The sequence below is a fragment of the Vanessa tameamea genome, chromosome 15 (genome assembly GCF_037043105.1).
Source record: "Vanessa tameamea isolate UH-Manoa-2023 chromosome 15, ilVanTame1 primary haplotype, whole genome shotgun sequence".
NCBI lineage: Eukaryota > Metazoa > Arthropoda > Insecta > Lepidoptera > Nymphalidae > Vanessa > Vanessa tameamea.
In genome coordinates, this window is record NC_087323.1 from 6,109,961 (window position 1) to 6,119,433 (window position 9,473).

Consider the following 9,473-nt stretch of genomic DNA (forward strand, 5'->3'; position numbering starts at 1 on the left):
TAATTTTGTGGTCAGCTTGAAACTCGTGAAAATACTGTTTTGATAAAAACTTGAAATTTAAAAATGTTGTTATTTTCAATGTTATAAATCGTAAATATAGGCATTGAATTTTGGTAATGGTAGATTATACTTTTGGTTTAAACGTGTCTATAGAGACATGATGTATGTGTGTACACACACACGTACACTATATTTTAGACAAATATCTATTGAAATACTTGCATTCACACTGAAACTGTGAATAGACGTGTCTCAATAGAAAATCCAATCTATCCTCTAAAAATATTTTATCACTCCAATGAAATTAATATTCTATTAACAATTTACTATTAAATAGTAAATTTACTTTTACAACTTTAAATTTATAAATTTAAATCTTAACACGAAACAAAATCTTTAGGTCAATATACATTGATACATTTTGTTTACAGTGGATGCTTAGGCAGTTCCAGCTTATATTCCATGTTTTGTTTCGATTTAGACATCATCCTTTTTAGACTCCCCATTGAGAAACACAAACGTATGGAAATGATGTTAATTTCAACTAAGGAAATCATTTTAATCCAATGTGTGACTCCCCCACGCTAGCCACAAAGGGTTAGAGAGGTAATGGCTTTGATTCTGTATTAACCAACTGCTTAACGCCGCTAGGTTTGATAACCTTTAATATCTGGACGAACGAAGTTGACCTTGAACGATATTCAATTGTTATCATGGAAATGTACTCAAATTTATACTCAAATTAGTAAAATGATAATATAAGAAAATTAACGTTAGGAATTCCAAATATGACGAGTTATATTTTAGTACGTTTTATTTCTAGAACACTGGTTTCTAATACTATAAATTTAATTTAAATTATTTTAATCAATTAAGAAGCATTACTCTTACTTATTGATAGTCATAATCAAAGTTTTTTAAAGACGTCGACCTGAGAAGATCAACGAAAGGAACTAAGGGGTGTTCTTGCCTTTTGTAATTGTTTACAATTTTCAATGTAACAAAGGAATATTATACATGACATGATATGAACACATACATTGAAACCACTGAAGTGAGTGTACGTCGGCGTCGCGCCCACTATTCAAATGGATACCGATAAAAGCGCAAAACTAAATCGCGAGTCGAATGAACAAGAACAATGCTAAGCTTAAACTGTAGCATTGCGAACGAACCGAATGTGATGAAGAATGGGCTCATTTGCCTCTAATAATATTAACGTCGCGACCCTTATACCATCAGTTTTTGTTTGTTAATCTGCAGGAAAGGGCGTAACTCATTTTGTCAACATGTAATTTAATTTCACTTGAACCCCAGCTACAAGTCGACGTTCTAACTTTGGGACAGCACCGGACATTGGTTTAAATAATCTGTTTAATCCCTTAATTAAATGTTTTGTATGCAGATGTCTTTGTAATAGTTTTTGTCTTCTCAGGATAATAAAATCGATATAAAAATTTGCCAATAAATAAAAAATGCTTAAATAAGCAATTACAAATAGATACTACGATTAAATATAAAATTAAACCTACTTGAAAATAGTTGTATCCAATGCAGCTATTTTTCAGTTTTTATGTAGGTTTTATTAAAAGATTTTCAAAGTACTGCCAAACTATCAGAAAGGCGATGGTAATATTGATCTATTACGTTTCACTCAGCAATATAAATAGCTTCAAATATTAATAAAGTATATGATTATATTAGAATATAGTATATTCAGTACTTGGCAACACTTACACTTGAAATATAACGGCGTCCTAACAAAAGATGATGTCGGGTACACGTTAAAAAATGCTTAAAATGCAATTTTACAAGAACAGTTTTATTTATGACCCCCGAAAATGTAAAATGCGCTCGTTTTATTGCAGGGCTATATAAAAATACGAAGAACAAACAATGTTCTTGTATCTTATGATAGGGGGATGTCGGACCGTATTTATCCGAACGCAATGCATCAAAAGGGATCCTTGTATTTATTTTTAAGGTACGGAACTCAGGTAAGTGTCTGACAAGGTTTTTCTACGATGTTCTAAATAAATACCATTAAGTTTGACAAACATTTAAATATTGAATAAATTCCAAATTTTTATATTGCTTCATTTCGTGCATATTCTTATTGAACGCCAGTGATTCGAACTTTTTCTGTAGCTTGTAGTATAGTTGATATTGTGAAACGAAAAAACACAACAGTTGACAACAAAAGAGGAAGGTTAAATGTATGTAGTTCTTACGCAGCTAATACAATTTAAAAAAATGTAAATGATTTCGTCTATAATGTTGGTAATATGACGTTTGGTATTGTTTTAGGCACTTCAGAATAGCATAAAATATTCTAAAGACTACAAATATTACCAGACATAATTATTCGTCGAGTTTGTTATACTAAATTGAAATTAGACATAAATAATGAAACTAAACATAACCCTTTTAAAACTGACTTTTATGTGACACTAGTAAAGGAACAAAATTATTCCATTGTCACCTAGACCAAACATTAGCAAACATTTAAGCTAAATTGATTGTTCGGAACGTAATAAAAATACTTTATAATACCAATTCTAAAAAGAGTTCGAGAAATAAACCAATATAAATATTAATAAATGTACGCTACTAAGTTCTTGATTGCTATAATGTATGAGAAATTCGTATACCAATTAGTTGGCGTGTTTATAAATATAAAAATTTAATTAAAACTCGTAAATATAAAAAATAGGATACGAACCTTCGTTATACCGATATTAATTGTAACTAATAAAGTAAATAGAGACGTTTAAAAGACCCTTTCGAATTAAATGAAGATTCGGATCACTGATAAATTTGATTATTCTTCTCGACAAAGAGATTTCATTTTGATAAATCAACACTCATTGTTAGTGAGATTTGTATGTTTGCTTTTCACTCTTTGTGTCAGATAAATATTTCAGAATTTAATAACGCTATTTATAACAAAAAGAAAAAGAAATATTCAAACATTATAATATTGCTATTAAAATATTTTTGCTTATTATTTAACAAAATAGTGTGAAATATTTTAAAGAACGACTAAATAATAATGAAATTATCAAAACAAAATAAGCTCTCTTGGATATATACAATATTATGAAGGGTAATTTGCCTCCTTTATGTAAAGTGATAGCAACATTATTCTCGCGGCGCGAAGCTAAGTGGTGAAAAATGTGAAATATTTAAGATGCAAGAATTTATAATAAGGATCGCTGAGATTACACCTTGATCTCATCTATTTTAAATGCAGCGGCTGGAAGTGGGACATTTTTATTGCCCCCGAGCTCTAGATTAGTTTTGTTCTGTGAATTTGATGCATATACAATGAGCTCGATTATTCAACGCCCCGTGCAACTTGCTTAGTATTGTAATATAAATTTAAAATGCCATATGACACTACAGTTACTGAGGAAAGTATTCCTTTGATTTTAAAATTTTTTTCAAACAAAAATACTGCTAAACATATACTATAGTTAAATTTTCCTATTTGTTTTAATAAAAACATTCTAAAAACATCTAAAATATTTCTAATGTCATAAGTATGTGTGATGTAAGTATTTTAATTTAATGGTAAATATATTTTCATAATGGTTTCAATAACTCCATTTAAGACAACGGTGGTCGTAAAAATCGCCATATTTCATAAATTGCTTTCCAAACTTATCCATTTCAATTTATCCACACAATTTAAGTCAACTAGCGAAGTTGAATTTGAAATGCGAAGAACAAATCGGACTCGCGACAGGAGTGACATTCTGTATCGAATCCGAGTACAAAAGTGCGAATATGAACATGTGCAAAAAATATCTCGCGTATGCATTTGGGAATTTCGCGTGACAGAGAATTTAATACGAGGGGAGTCTAATATTAAACCTCGGGGACCCATCACTTTTAATATCTGGCCGACGTCCTCGAGGACTTCTAAATTATTTACCAAATGGAAAGGTAATGGTCGCGGAAGAGTGCGAATGAAGGTATGCAAATTTTATAAACATGTATTGTTGCCCATAAAACCTGTTAGCCCCACTACGGAGTAATGAACGATGTGAACTCGTCAAAATGCTCAAACAAGTAATGTTCGAGCCGACAGGAGCGAATTTCGCCGTACTTTGTAATTATGAATCACGGACTTTCGGTGAACAACGGTCGTTTAATTCACTCATACGGTGTTTAGCAGTTGGAAATTATCCAAGTTGCTTTTATGAACAAATTTTTATATTGCTTTCAAACTCAAATTAATTTGATCGTTAATTCAAATTATTTTTCTTTTTGTTTTTATTTGATACCAAGATTACGAATTTAAATTTCCCTTTTAAATCTTTTTGCCATCGCCCCTATAATTGGATTCAAAATTCAATCAAAACTGAACATTCGACAGTGCAATGGCAACTGGGAATAAATGGAGAAAAATCACTATTAATCCTACACGTGTCTGCGTTTAGGGCGAAGGGTTGAACGAGTCACGGACCATAAACAGTCACGCTCGGCGCTCAGCTAATGACGAGTCGCGACCGCGACGAGTCGCGCGAGCTTCGGATATACGATATTACAGCAGTAATTCTAAATATTATTATCCTAGTTGATTTGGGCACGGCGGCGACTGTCAAGGGGCGTCTAGTGAACAACGCGGGACAAATTATTCTATCTCTGGACTCTATTCCTGCACTCTCATAATCCGAAAAAACAGTTGAAGTACAGAAGTGAAGAGAAAGCCAACTTCAGAAGTCCGGACTGCTACTCAGAATTTATCGATTGAACTTGATAACCCAATAGAGACCTACTCGGGAATTGATGCCACGACGTCGAGGTCTGCAGCCTTTTATGCTTGCCACCAGAGACGGTAAATGTTGGAATCAACTCTGAGTCATGCGATTCTAGTATACTCTTAAAAGTACACTCTTCATAAAATAAATTGAAGGTTTTGAAAGTTTGATCATAATAAAAATAAATATATACATATATATAATTTATTTTTAAACTATTACTATCATGTGTGCGTTCATTTTGATGTAATTATCAATTACATAACATTCAAATTTAAATAATACAATACCTACTTTTATAAAAAATGTTTGTTTATTTAGATTATCTGCTCGTTCCGACTTCACTCGGCTATTTTACAGATTCTATCATACATGATTTTTGCGAAACTTTAACCGTTTACGCAATGCGCACGACGGAAGCTCGAAAAAAAATTCCCCCGTTTTTGCAAGAATTTTCATAGATACTCTGTTCCTATTGGTGGTAGCGTGATGGTATATAGCATATAACCTTTCCCGATAAATGGGTTATCCAACAATGAAAGTTTTTTCCAAAACAGACCAGTATTTCCTAAGATTAGTGCGTACAACCAAAGAAAAAAAACTCATCAGCTTTATAAAATTAGCATAAATTAATTAATATTTGACAAGATATTATGTATCAACTTCTTTCTATGATTGTATATCTCAAAACACATAACAGCATACTTATCAACTTAAAGACGCAATTATCTAATCGAATAAAAACAACAGATTAGTTCTTAATATTTCCATATGAAAAAATAATCTCCTATTATAATTTTTAGATTTTCATTCGCAAATCACAATACAACCCCTATTGAAGATACATTGTTCCCTGGCTGTTGCGTTACAAAATTCTGTCAGAAATGTGTCTTATAAAATTCCACCAACCAAACATTTAAGATCCTTTTCGTTTTTTATAAATTATTCAAATGGAACCTTAACTTCCTTCTTATGTCAAATCATAAAACGAATCTTCATGAATATAGTATGCGCTGTCTTGTACGCCGTCAAATTTCGCAAAGAAGTATTGTTGCGATCTAAGCCGCTACTTAAAGACTCATGTTTCTATACGATTCATTTTATAAAAAAAGAAACTTACTTTTTAAGCTTCAGAGTGATTCAATAGACGAATCCGTAAGTTTATATGAGAGCTAGTCTTTACTATAAGATGTTTTATAATAATAATATTGCAGTTCAAACTTATGCATGCACGCATGCGGCAAATATATTTTTATAATGTAGATAAATCTATACATTTGAATTGTATTATTGACGTCGAACACCAAGCCATTCCTACTAAAAACTACGGAAAAATCTAATGATTTATATGAATAATAATAGTCCAAAAGAGCCAATTGATATCATTTGATGACAATTCAAAAAAGTTAAATTTATATGATAAAGTATTTAAGGAAATTTAAAAAAAAGAAAAAATAATTACAACTTAAAATTTGTAAACTACACAACATTTCAAACGTAGCCCTAAAAAATCATAGCGAGAGAATGAATCAAATAAAAACAAGGAGCGGATTGGTGTACGTAATTCGATTATCATACATTGTTCATCTTGTATAGAGTTCGTTAATCAGCGGACAAGGGTTACATTCTGTTTTCAATGTACCGATTTAGTCAAAAGTAACGAACGGGAAACTCACAATACAAAATAATCAAATCAAACAATGTATTTTATATTTAATATAAGTTTAACTTGTAATTATATATATATATATGTAATTTACAGGCATAAAGTTAGAAACCAATTTTAATCTACGTCAAAAACATGAAATTCACACTAATCACACCAATAATAATCTATATTTAAAGCGTGTGAAAATAAGAACCGCATCTATTTATGTAATTATATTACATATTTTCTTAAAATTAAACTCTAAAAAAAAAATATTCATCGATTAGTATAGATCCTAATTATAGCAACGACCACTTTAGCTTAAAACCGAGATGGTCGAGTGGTAAGAACACGTGCATGTTAACCGATGATTGCGGATTCAAGGCAAATGCAAGACTCAATTTCCATCTGCTCAATTTGTGTTTATAATTCGCGTTCGGTGGTGGTAGATTCTGCCCAAAAACCGTAATGGAATTAGCTCAGATATAGTGGCATAGCTAACGTAGGGCCAGGGCTCCGGAGCTCAGGGGGCCCTCCAACCTAAGCTTTGAGAAGAGCGGGTCAGCCAACTCGCCAGTTGCTGAAGCTAGAAAACCTCGACCCTACTCACAAGATTTGTTTTCCTATCTATAATTTTGAAGGGACGCTTGCCCACCTAGCTACGCCATTAAATTAGCTCCAAACCTTCCCCTCAAAGGAATAGGAGGTTTTATCCCAGCAGTGGAATATTTACTGGCTGTTACTTTTACTTTTTTTACTTTAGTTTATGAATACACATTTTTAATCATATACTAGAGATTATTCCAAAACACATTTTAAAATTGCGTTCTTCGGCTATACATATATCATTTTAAATTATACTTAAACAGTAATGGCGACGCTTTAAAGTTTATTTAATCAGCTTAATGTCAATCAAGATTTAAATCCAAGGGGATAGTTGCTTAAGTGAAGTGTCACCAGAAATGTTTCAGACAGTGTTTATTTCTCTTTTTATATAGATTTTACGTAATCGAGTCTAAACGGCAATATGTATTTTAATCGTATCTCTTACTTTATATATAGTAATACGTAAACATCGAAAATTATCCTATAATAACTTTCCTCGCTGTTTACAAAGACAGACAAGTGAAGTATAAGACAGTGAAAGATATATATGAAATATATAATAATACTAATATCATAAAAAGGTAGGATATCACAGATACGTTAAAAAAATAGCAAAATTCGACCTTAGACATATTAGTATTATATTTGTATAACTAATTAGACGGTTGCAGGTGTCCCTATATACAGTTGATTTGTTTCCAATGGTGCATATGCGATCGGATTATGGTTAAAGCAAGGAGACATAAAGCCACAGTTATATAATATTCAAGTGGATTGTGTCCGCTCAGCCTTGTTATAGGGGATTAGTGTGTTTAAACACCAATAGGTTGTAATAAAAATATTTTGTAATTGTTATTTGCTGTTTTGTACCATCGAATTAACGACGACAAATGTTTGATTTTTTTTTAATTATGCCTTTGTCCTTTTTCCACCGAGACAATATAATAAATAAATAATACGCGAAATTAAAATTTATATTTATTTAGTTACATAGTATGAAGCAATAACAAAGTTTATTTTTCTTACAAATTCTAATGTTTTTAATTCTCACGTGACGCGTTTGTAGAGATAAAATTTGAACAATATTCGTTAATCCAGTATCACATTTACAATTTAAACTAATGTGCTTTAACTACGTAATAATTGTACTTCTTATTTCTTGCAGTGTTAAAGATATTATAACGCCATTAATAAACACATTCAGTGGTGCTTGCCCGGGCTTGCATTCGTACCTTGGACTTAGTTTCGCATAATCTAGCCTCTGAGCTATCTCGGCTCTTGTTATGCCTATTTATATGTCTCGTATCCTACGATATAACGAATACTGCTCTAATCATAGTATGAGTCTTTTTCTTTTAATTAATTATGTAATAGTACTGATTCTCATAATTTTGACATCTCGTCAAAATACTAAGATTCACCCGCACCACCTAGATGTCCGAAAATCCACAACTGTGCGATTTTTAAGACATTTTCTGCTTCGTACAACCACTCTGTGGAACCAGCTTTCGCCGGCGGTTTTTCCGAACCGATACGACTTGGGAACCTTCAAGAAAAGAGCTTACTCCTTCCTTAAAGGCCGGCAACGCATCTGCAAGCCCCCCGGTGTTGCAAGATCTCGCAAAAGCAATATTTCTACGATTCGACGGACTGCGACATAGGATCTAAGTTAATCAGAATTTAATAAAGTTTTAAAGCATTTTAAAAAAAATATATTTAAGATATATCAATTTTAGTAATTGAAATATAATAATATAATATCAAAACAATTTAATTATATTAAATTACTGTAATTGGTTATTCAGGCTGGTTTTTAACCGAGTTTGGTAAATTCGATATGTATGGAAACAATGACACCATCATCGCTATTTTCGACCGAAACATTTTCGAAAATAAAGAACCTAATGTCACACGTTGCACAAGTATAGCGTCCGATTATCGTACATCAACGGAAAAAAGCATTTAATGGTCACAATGATCGGACAATCAATTTCATAAAAATATTCATAACCTAACCACACAATACCATTTATAGAAACCGCTATTGCCTATAGCTTTTTCTGAAAAGTAGTTGTTTTGCATTTTGCCCTTTTTCGTGTACGATAACCTTATGAAGGGAGCATAGTTCATAAGTTTAATTATATATTTTTTACGGGTTTTCGATACGACTTATTGAAATAACTACTTATTTTTTTGAATAAAAGTGTATGTGAGTGTATGGAAAGTTCCCAAAATATATTTCTAGTAAAATGTACAAAAATAATATATAAATATATTTAGGTTCTATTTAGGATATATACATCGGAATTGATTTTATCGATGAGAGTTCATAAAAATAATATACTTTGATTATGAGCTCGATATACCATCTAACATTCCATAATTATGTTAGATGCAGGCATACATTGCACGGGATGCGTTTCAGACAGGTGTTTGGTTACGATTGTGGTTGT